This window comes from Panthera uncia, chromosome B4, assembly GCF_023721935.1.
Source record: "Panthera uncia isolate 11264 chromosome B4, Puncia_PCG_1.0, whole genome shotgun sequence".
In the NCBI taxonomy this organism is placed as follows: domain Eukaryota; kingdom Metazoa; phylum Chordata; class Mammalia; order Carnivora; family Felidae; genus Panthera; species Panthera uncia.
In genome coordinates this window covers 68,369,343-68,380,658 of record NC_064809.1, presented here as the reverse complement: position 1 = coordinate 68,380,658, position 11,316 = coordinate 68,369,343, and positions in this window count along the sequence as shown.

The following is an 11,316-nucleotide window of genomic DNA, read 5'->3' as shown; positions in this document are numbered from 1 at the left end:
CTTCCCTTTATAAATATAGAAGTAAAAAATAAAATATAACAAAATATTTTAATACAGAGGTGAACTCAAAAGACAAAAAGGAAAATCTATCAGAAACAAATCCAGATCCAAAGGCAGAACATTAAGCTCATGACCCGAAATGATAATATAGCCTGGTGGTATATTGGATCTATTTGGCTATGCAGCAAATATCCAAGCAGTGATAGGAAATATAGCTTTGAGGCCAGGCAAGGTAAAAATCTGGAAACAGAATCTTTAACTGGGACTCAGGAAAAGAAAGACTGTCACTAGCTTTGGGGAAGTGTCAAGAAAGATTATATCTGCTCAACTTTTATGGAGATAAAGACTCCCATGAGAAATTGAACTCTCAGGCCTTTAACACACACAGGTGTGAATACAGTATTATGTTACCTAAAGCCTGAATGAATCTGCAAAATGATAAAAATTTTAATATAAAGAGTGTTTCTGGATCAATGAAACCCTTGGAGCACCTAACAGAAGCAAAGGCAAAACTATTTTGCAGCAACCTTCTACCATTCAAAGCATGAACATGATATCCTTATAAATAAATATGTGATAAAAATGAGTTGAAACACAAGAGGAAGTGGTTTGCTGAGAGAATCAGAAAATGTAACAGTGAGATTAACACTATCAAGAATATAAGATAAACTAAGCTGGAAGTGAGTATAAAACTCACTCCTTAAACATACTTACGTAACTTACTTAACATACTTCCTTAAAACTATTAAAAGAGTAAGAAAAGGGGGAAAAAACAGTGAAGGGCAATATGAAAAAAATGGCAACTTAAAAAGGAGCAATAACATCATACAAGTATTCATTAAAATTAAGAACTCAACTGGGGAGCAGCATATTAAACATAGCTGAAGAAATAATTAGTGAATTCGAATATGACCCTGAGAAAATTATGCATAAACTAGCGCAGAGATCTCTCTTCATAGAGATGGCAAATAGAACAGAAAGGTTAATGTAAGATCTATCTGGAGAATACAAGATTCAGAGTATATCTAATAGGAATTACAAGAGGAGAGAATACGCAAAAAGAGAGGTAGTATTTGAAGAAATAACTAAAACTTTTCGAACTGACAAAAGCCATCAATCCTCAAATTTAAAAAGCATACCAAGTGGCATAAATAAAAAAATCTCCCTCATGCATGATAAAAGAGACAACAAAACACCAATGATGTGATAAAAGTCTTAATAGCAACCAAAGACAAAGACAGAAACCCAAAAAAGAACAATAGTTAGTCTGATAACATACCTCTCACCAATCATAATAAAAGCCAGAAAGTAATGGGAAAGCCTTTTTTTTTTATGTTAAAGGGAAAACAACTGTTATAACTAGGAAGAAAAGATTCATTCAACTCAATAATTGAGGAGAATTCAATAGAGGGACTAGATACAAAGTATGAGTAAGAGTAGGGTTTAGAAAAAAGCATCAAGGGAAGCTGTAGTAGCACAGGCTTACTAGCAGCTAGAAATGATACTCTTAAACCTAAAGAAATAAGAGGGACGAGCAATTACTAGAACTTGTAGAAAGTTGGTGGGGAAGGCCACCTAATGGTAGCGTTGGCCTTTGGTCAAGGGAAGCAGTCAGCTTATGGTAACCCATCAGAAAGGACTTCTAGAAGGAAATAATACCCATCTTTTTCTCCTCCTTCCAATCTCTCTTCTGCCAGTCTCCCATTGTTTTATCCAATATGAAGCCAAGGAGACATCAATTTAGTCTATATAGATCTCAGTCTCTTGGGCATCGAGAAGGATGTAAAAGAGTGGAGAATGAGTCTAGGTGAGGCAAAAGTCCAAGTGTCATCATCAAATCCTGCATAAACCAAACTATCCTTCAAATCCAAGGTCACAATAAAGATTTTCTCAAAGACTGAGAGGTTTTACTACTCCAGATAGCTGAAAAATCTGATACTTCAAAATGAAGAAAGTAAGCCAAAGAAAATAGTAGGTTAAAGATAAGTTAGCAAGCAGTAAAATTGTAAATTTTTAGTAAACCCACAAAAATATAGTTATAAATACAACAATAGTGATAATAGCAGGGGAGGACAATGCCAAACAACAATTTTGATACGGAAGGGAATGGTGAAGGACATTACAGCATTAAAGTATCTGTATTTGGCAGAAGAAAGAAATACTGACTGATTTTTTACTTAGCCTTCATGTTAAAAATGTAACAATAACTACAAGAACAGAAATAGAATGTTTAACTTCCAAATAAGTAAAAGAAAGACAAAGAATGGTGAAAATGTTATGAATCCAGGAAAAAAGCAGAAATTTGTTTTTAAAAAAGAGATATATGGTAGGGGCGCCTGGGTGGCTCAGTCGGTTGAGCGTCCGACTTCGGCTCAGGTCATGATCTCACGGTCTGTGAGTTCGAGCCCCGCATCAGGCTCTGTGCTGATGGCTCAGAGCCTGGAGTCTGCTTCAGATTCTGTGTCTCCCTCTCTCTCTGACCCTCCCCTGCTCATGCTCTGTCTCTCTCTCTCTCTCTGTCAAAAATAAATAAAACATTAAAAAAGAGATATACGGTAAATAGAAAACACAAAGTAAGATAGCAGAGATAAATTCTAACACACAAATAAGGAAGATAATTGTACAATGTGCAAGAAGATAGTTTAAATGTAAATGAAGCAAACTTTCTAGTTAAAAGACAAAACAAGTATCCTATTATGATGGCTTCTTAATATCTCACTTAACACTTTTGCAGTGATATATACAAGGCTCTGCCTGGCTCTGAATTTTACAGAATTATTTTGTCTTTAAGTGACAGAAAACAAACTTAAACTTGCTTAAGCAAAAAAAAAAAAAAAAAAAAAAAAAGGAAAGGATACTATTTGTTTGCTCACATAATCTAGAACAAGAAACTGAAACATAACTGGAGTAGAGATTTCAAACTACACTGAGACAGTCTCTCAGTTTTCTTCTAGAATGCCATGCCTGATTCCTTGTAGCATTCAGTACTTCTTTCTCAGGGTGCTGAGAAATGCTTCCATATAATTACATAATAACAGTGACTCCATTGCTATAATTGTTTATTTATAAGTCTGTGCCCCCAACCCAGTTAACAAATCTTTTGGGAACAAATACTGTGTTCTCCCCATTTTCATATTTTTATCCCCTACTGTAAGTCCTGACACGGTAGTCAGCATATACATGCTTAATGACAAAAAATAAATAAATAAATAAATAAATAATGATATCTCTGAATAGTTCTTATTTCCTTACATATTCTCTCTCGCCATCAGAATGTCAGCTTCTTGAGATGGGCTCCTTCCATAGACCTAGTTCTACATCAGTTCTTGTGGTTTACACACTGGAAGGCACCCAGTATACATTCAGTGATTAGGTGAATGAATAAAAAGGATTTTATTCCTTCGTTTTGAATACAACTGACCTGTACAAATTGAATGCTATAATGTGAATGTTCAGCTTTAAATTTTCAAATGTGATCCCGAAGTTATTACAAATGTGCTTTGTACCAAACACTGTGGTCAGTGAGTGCTGACTCAGCTGAAGCAGAAGTGAATGGAGCCCTGTGCTCCTTCTACATCCCAGATCCAAGTCTGTCCATGCAAATATGAGCTCAGCCTCCACTGGAGGCTTTTTCCACCACATTTCAGTGGTTCCTCAGTATTCTTTACAAAGACACTTTCAAGCTGCATCAGTAATTTTTAATATTACCACATGTCAATCAACAAAAGATGATTACCCATTTACTCTAATACTACTAAAAAGAGGATACTGATTGAACTTGACAACATTTAAGTAGAACCTTAATTTGTAGAATTAGCAAAAGAAGAGAATAAAAAGCCATCAATTAGCAGAAATGTAGGTAATCGTGTAAAAGATTAACAAAGGCACAGGTTGGGTAAGGCATGAAATGAGTGAGAACAATGCAAAACTTGTCTGGTAAGCAAATTCTCACCCTCCTTGTTCCTCCACCTTCCTAATAGACACTAAAAGCACTTAATTAAAACCAGTAAAGAAATTATAGCAAGGAAAAAAATGGAGTGCACCAGTTATAATTAGCATTGTAAGTGCCATGGAAAGCCTGCCTAGAATAGTTTTTTTTTTTTTTTTCCAAGCTTGTCAAGTTTCAGAGCTCACAAATCTCACTCGGCTCAGCTTAGTTCTCTCCCATCCCCCTGCTCCGTTCCTCTCAGCCTCCTGAGAATGCATGTATTTCCATATGCTTATTGTGTGTCTCATAAAATGCATTGCCTCTATATGAAAAATGTATGAGACACATCATACTGTGCAAAACAATGTCTCCAAATTGGCCAATTATATTTTGTGCAAGTTCAGAATTGTTCATGATGTTTCTGATACACTGTGCTCCTGGCTGTGGGAACTGTGTTCCGCATAGTTAAAACAGAGCACTTGATAGCTTAATTGTGCTTAATGAAAGAAAAGGTGCTTAAAAATAACATGGAGAGTGATGCCAGTGTTTTTAAAGGTCTGCTCTAGCATTTACAAATTACATAACCCTTTTGAAAAAGAGGGAAGTATATAATTTTTAAACTGCTTAAAATGGAGTGTTCTTTCTCCCCTATCTTTCCAAAATAGGAAGTAAACCCCCCATCCAATATTTCCACTTCTTCTTATCTGCTGCTATATTTATCCCCAGGTGGCTGTTCCTCTCTTCTGACCCATCCTTGCTGTCTGGTTTCCATATGTTAAACTCAGCCATCCACTTATCCCATGGACCTGCTTCCTGTGTGTATCTTTTTTTTTTTTTCTTTTTTGGTCTTCACTTATTTAAATATACATTCCCTATTAACTCTTTTCCTTCTGATGCTTGCATCACATTGCCTTTGTGAGACTTTATCTTCTCTTCTTTCTTTTTTTTTTTTTAAAGTTTATTTATTTTTGACAGAGAGAGAAAGAGTGCTAACATGAGCTAGGGAGGGGCAGAGAGAGAGGGAGACACAGAATCCGAAGCAGGCTCCAGGCTCTGAGCTGTCAGCACAGAGCCTGACTCGGGGCTCGAACTCATCAGCCATGACATCGTGACCTGGGCCGAAGTCGGACGCTTAACCGACTGAGCCACCCAGATGCCCCTCTTTTATTTATTTCTTATCATAACTCCTCTGGTTTTCCCCCAACTATTCTCTGAAGTCACTGAATTGCATACCTATATGTTGTTGATCTAAATGTTTTATAAAACCCTCTGGTAACAAAGAAGAACCATGATGATCTTTTCATGAAAATATTCTCCTAGCAGTAATCTTATTATTATATTAGGAACTGTCCTTTCTCCATTCCTAGTGAAGACTGCCCAAGAGAAATTTGTATGAACTCCAGCAATAAATACGCTTGTTAAACATAAAGAACTTTGAGACAGTTATTCTCTTGCAACAATGGTTACTAAGATAAATTTAAACTCTCCTTTTGAGGAGTTCTTAAAAATAGAAAACCTTCTCTAACTCCATTCACAGGGGTAACTTCCTTGTCTCCACTCCAGAGTATTTATAATCTGAGCCACTCAACTCAACAGCTAATTACATACTGCCTTCTATCATTATCTGATTATTTTGTGGATATATAGCTTTTCTCTGTGGTTAAATTGTAAGCTCTTTGGCGCAACGGTTTTGTCTCTATTTGTATCACCTTATAGTTAGTGATTTGTAAATACTCTGACTTAATCCAAATACATTCATGATGGATGATGGTTTAATGAATACTGTCTTAGTTAAGGAAAGGAAGCCATGGAATAGAGACAAAAATTTCTCAAGGTTCCTTCCAGTTTTATGATGTTTCCATCTTCTAGCTCTTTCATGAATTTCCCTCAAAATCACATGCCAATATACTTTGCTGGTTTCCTCTGTTTCTTATGCTACACTCAGCTCCCCTCAGATAGGGTTTTGTGATAAATCTTCGGTAGAAATGAGTCAAGTTCAGATGTCAGTCAGTCTTCCTACAAGAACCATTTTTCGTGAAAATGGTTAGGGGTACCTGGCTGGTTCAGTCGATTAAGCATCTGACTTTGGTTCAGGTCATGATCTCATGGTTCATGAGTTTGAGCCCCGCATCCGGCTCTGTGCTGACGGCCTAGAGCTTGCTTTGGATTCTGTGTCTCCCTCTCTCTCTCTGCCCCTCCCCAACTTGAGCTCTGTCTCTGTCTCTCTCAAAAAAAAGAAAAAATAGACTTAAAAAAATTTTTTAAGAAAATGGTTATACTTACACTGACATGTTTGGAATAAAAAGTCCAGTCAATTCTGTGGTTCAATGTTTGAAGACAGTGTTTTCCAAAATATGTTCCACAAGAAGTCAATGAATGTTAAACACAAATTTTCCCATAGCAAAATTAAGTTTGGAAAAACTGATTGAAACAATGTTAAAGGAGGTTCTTTTGCTACAGGATTGATCAGAATCCTTTATGTAAAATTTATTGCAGAGAACCTCAAAGAAGCCACACAGCATGCAGAGCTTACATAACCACAAAAACTTTTCTCAGTAGAGTGGTCCCCAGAACGTATTCTGAGAAATGTTGCAAGGCCGAATGGATGAATAAAATAATTTTTGAATAAACTAGTTAATTGGCATCCTTCCTTTCCTAATGGGATGTGTATGTCTGGACAACATATGCTGCAACCAAAATTTTATGGCCACTTACAACACACCAGACCCCTTAAATTGATCTTATTTGTTAAAATTCCCCTTTTGTAGCTGTTAGCCCGTCATACCTGTTGGGCATAAAGATACATGACAGGCACTGGGGGGAAAAAATCAATATTTCATAAGTACTATAATGGTAGTGAGCACATTTTATATTTCTTTTTATCTCTATTCTCAAGATAGACCTTGACAATTGGTTCTGTATCTAGAAAGATAATCAGGATTGTGAGGGGAAAGGGGCCATGTCAAGTGATGAAAACTTGAAGGAGAACTGGGATTGCAAAACTGTCTTCAAATACCTAAAATGGATAAGGCTCATTCTGTTTCATTCCAAAGAACTGAACTACAACAGATGAGTGTAGCAGAGAGATAATTAAGTTCAGTATAAAGAACAATCTGTAGCCCTATGTCTGTCCAAAAATCAAAGAAAGGTTATAAGTTTTCAATGATTCCTTTTTTGACAATGCTATTGAGTGGATTCCTATTTTTGGAAAATACTGATATCTAAAATGAAATAGAAAATTATTCATGTCAGTAATGGCTGCACTACCAATCATATATGATCTGCTTTCCCAAAAAAAAAAAAAAAACATGGAGAATTACTTAAAGAAATACTATGCTTTAATTATAGTTTCTAAATATAGCAAAGCAACTTTCACATAGTATGAGCTCAACAAGTGGGGCTGTTCTTGAATTGCTAGCTTTTTGTACTAATTTTCTCACTATGATTCTCAGCAGTCTCCTCTTGCCTGTTTAAATTGCTTTTATCTGACAGACTTCAAGGTTCATTCCAGCTTTAAAATTCTATTGGTTCTCTGTCTCCTAAATGTATTTCCAGGGAAGGCATTTCCCCTGAGAAGTCTCTGGCAAAGTTAACACAAAAGGAATGCATCTAGATTCTGTGCTGCTCCTTGCCTCTCCTGCATAAGCTTTCCTCGGTCTCCAGCCTGGCCCCTACCTACTCCAGGCCTTCACCCACCCTCCCCAACTCCCCCAGCTCCCTCCTGTCTCACTCTTCCTTGCTCAGTATCCAGTGTCATTGTGAGTTAAACCTCCACCACGGCAGGAATTAGCATGAAAAATTATCAACAAAGACTATGGGAGCTTAAGAAACCTCCACCTTGGCATGTGGCCCACCTTGGTTTCATCTTAAGCCAAACACTGACTGGTGGTCAAGGAATGCAATGTGTCATCAGCACAAAGATCCAGATACCTACAGAATCAGTATCACTTAATCAGATATCATTTAATTTTTAACCTGTTTTGAACCCATTATAATCCAGGCTAAATAAACTAAAGTGCTATTCTAAGCACTTTACATGTATTAACTTAGAAGTAGTGAGTGAGTGAGTTAGTGAGTTAGATGATTGATCAGTTACTTATTATTGAAGTATAGTTGACACACAACATTACATTAGTTTCAGGTGTACAACACAGTGATTTGACAAGTTTATACATTATGCTCACAAGTGTAGCTACTATCTGTCACCAGACAACACTATGTAATACCACTGACTATATTCCCTATGCTGTGCCTTTCATCCCTGTGACTTTTTCATTCCACGACTGAAAGCCTGTATCTCCCTCTCCCCTACACCCATTTTGCCCTCCTTCCCATCCCCCTCCCCTCCAGCAACCATCACTTTGTTCTCTGTATTTATGGATCTGTTTTAGTTTTTGTTCTAACTCAGAAGTGTTTAAAACCAAAGTGATTTTAAACTATAGTTCCTCTATAATTATTGGTGAATAATTTACCACTTTAGTTGATGTCTTATCTATCCCAATCTTACCATATATTTTGCATAGAACACATAAAAAATGTGCAAATTTTGTAACGAAATTAAAATAACCCATTATTAAAGTTCAAAACTGGATCCACTATAGATACATGTAAGAAGCAATAGAGTGTGCCTCAAATTATCATTTTCTATTTCATATATATTAAAAATCTCCTGAAATATCCTAAAGCAATGTCAAACTAATAAATGTTTTGGATGTCTAGTGTTATCAGCAGATATTATAAATCAAAGGCAATGTGTTAAAGGGAATTATAAAAGAAATATTTCTAAGAGATTGATGTTTAGAATGAGATGCCTGGAGCATAACCAGGCTTCTTTTTTAAATCCAGATATTTTGATCCTTAAAGTAAGTTGTGATAAGAGTTTTTATACTTATGTGCTCAAATAATAAGCCCATATATTACTCAAACTTCTACTGTCAGAACTGTAATAATTACAGATCATGTTTTTAAAGCTTGAAAATTGTATGAAGTCTGCGTCTTCACAAAAGTAAATGTCCAGCAGTAAACCCATTCCCGAATGATTTAGTATCTGGTTGCAAGATCGCATACCTCTCTTGCTATTTCATTATTTAAGGATATCTTTCTTAACATCCTTTCTAAAATTAACACTTTAAAATAAATTTCTTCCACTTCTGACCAAGATGAAGTAAAAAGACTGGACTTGCACTCCTACTTAAAACAACCAAAAGGAAAAAGAAAAAAATGTATGAAACAGTGGTTGTCATGACACTGGACATTGGAACAGAGATGGGAGACCGATGAGGTAAGCACTATGATTGGCCCAACTTACTTACTTCCTTGAGGGAGTTCCCAGAAAGTGGTAAAGAAAAATGGGGAAAAATAGGCCGAGGCTGGTGGACTACTTGAATGGAGGAGAGACAAAGTAGGTTACCTGTCGTGGACAGAGTTACACAAAAAGGAACTCCAGAGATCACCAGAGGTCACCTTGAATCAGTAGTCTACCAATCAGCACAAATGTGTGAAAAACTACATGAGGCCAAGGAAAGAACTACCCCAGGGATCAGGATCACCCAGCACTCGCACAGGGCAAGAAATAGTGCCTGTTCCCACTAGCCAGAATTGAAAAGTTTATTTTCACAAGGTATTGAGTACCCAGAAGGGACTTGAATCAGCAGTGGGGAATAATCAGTCCTAGATTAAATACTGTTCTGGTTCCACCTAACAAATCTTAAAAACAAGACCCAAAATGACTAACTGATTAAAAGTAAGTGAATGACACCCCAGAACAAAGTTGAAGACTGTTTATAAGAATACAAAACTATCTAGCACCCAAAAAGGCAAAATTTATGTTTGGCATCCAATCAAAGATTACCAAGCATGCATCTATAGAAGCAGCAATATGTGACCCATAACGAGGAAAGAAAACAATCAGAAAACTGACTGAAAATTGATGCACATGTTAGAATGAGTACATGAAAGCATTTTAAAAGTTATGTTCAAAAAGTTAAGTCGAGATATAGAAGAGATTATTAAAAGACCCAAATAGGAATACAAGAATATCCAGCATCCAAAAATGTAAATTTCACAATATCTGGAATCCAATACAAAATTACCAAGCATGGAAAGAAGAAGGAAAATGTGACCCATGATGAAGAAAAAAATGAATTAACTGATATCAACAGGAACTGACAAAGATATAGAGTTAGCAGATAAGAACAATAACAACTATTACAACTCGGTTCCATATGTTGAAATGTTAAGTCATAGAAGACCTTTAAAAAGACACAAATTAAACTTCTAAAGATGAAAACTACTGTCTGATATGAATAATATACTGGACAGGATGAAAAGCAGGCTAGACATTGCAAAAGACATGGTTAGTGAACATAAACATATTATAATAGACACTAACCAAAATGAAACAACAACAACAACAAAAACAGAACAACAACAATAAAAGGAATAGAGCATTAGGGATGTTGAGAAACTTTGAAGCAGCTAAAATGTGTATATAATGAGATTCCTCAAGGATTAGTATGATGGAGGGGACAGAAAAACATTTGAAAAAATAATGGCCAAGAATTTTCCAAACTTTATGAAAACTATAAAGCCACAGATCTAAGAAACACAGATCCTCGGCACAATTTCTCGAACAAAGCTCAAGAATATTCATATGGGGACACGTGGGTGGCTCAGTCAGTTAAGTGCCTGACTTTGGCTCAGGTCATGATCTTGCGGTCCATGAGTTTGAGCCCCACATCCGGCTCTGTGCTGACAGCTCAGAGCGTGGAGCCTGCTTCCGATTCTGTCTCCCACTTTCTCTACCCCTCCCCTAATCATGCTCTGTCTGTCTCTCTCCCTGTCTCTCTCTCTCTCAAAAATAAACATTAAAAAAAGAATATTCATAGAACTACAAAAGTATCCATAGAGAAAACTATACCAACATGCATCATAATTAAAGTGCTCAAACCAGAATATTTTAAAAGATGTCAGAGGGAAAAAAAAGGGATGTTACATACAGAGGAATCTAAATAAGAAGTCTAGAAGATTTCTCATTGGAAGCAATGCAAATAAGAGGACAATTGAGAAACATCTTTAAAGTACTAAAAGCAATTAACTAAAAGCAATTAGCATTGTATACCTCATGCAAACATCTTTCCAAAATGAAGGTTAAATATAGACACTTTTGGACATACAAAAGCTGGAGGCTTGGCTCTGATGACTACCAGATCCTTCCACTAAAAAAAATGTTAAAGGAAGTCCTTCAGGCAAAATGAAGATCATACAAGGTAGAAATATATGTTTACACAAAGGGGTGAAGAACACTGTCAATGATAACGACATGGGTAAATAAATAAGATTTGAAATAACTCCAAACTGAAAACAACCCAAATGCCTGTTAATAGGAG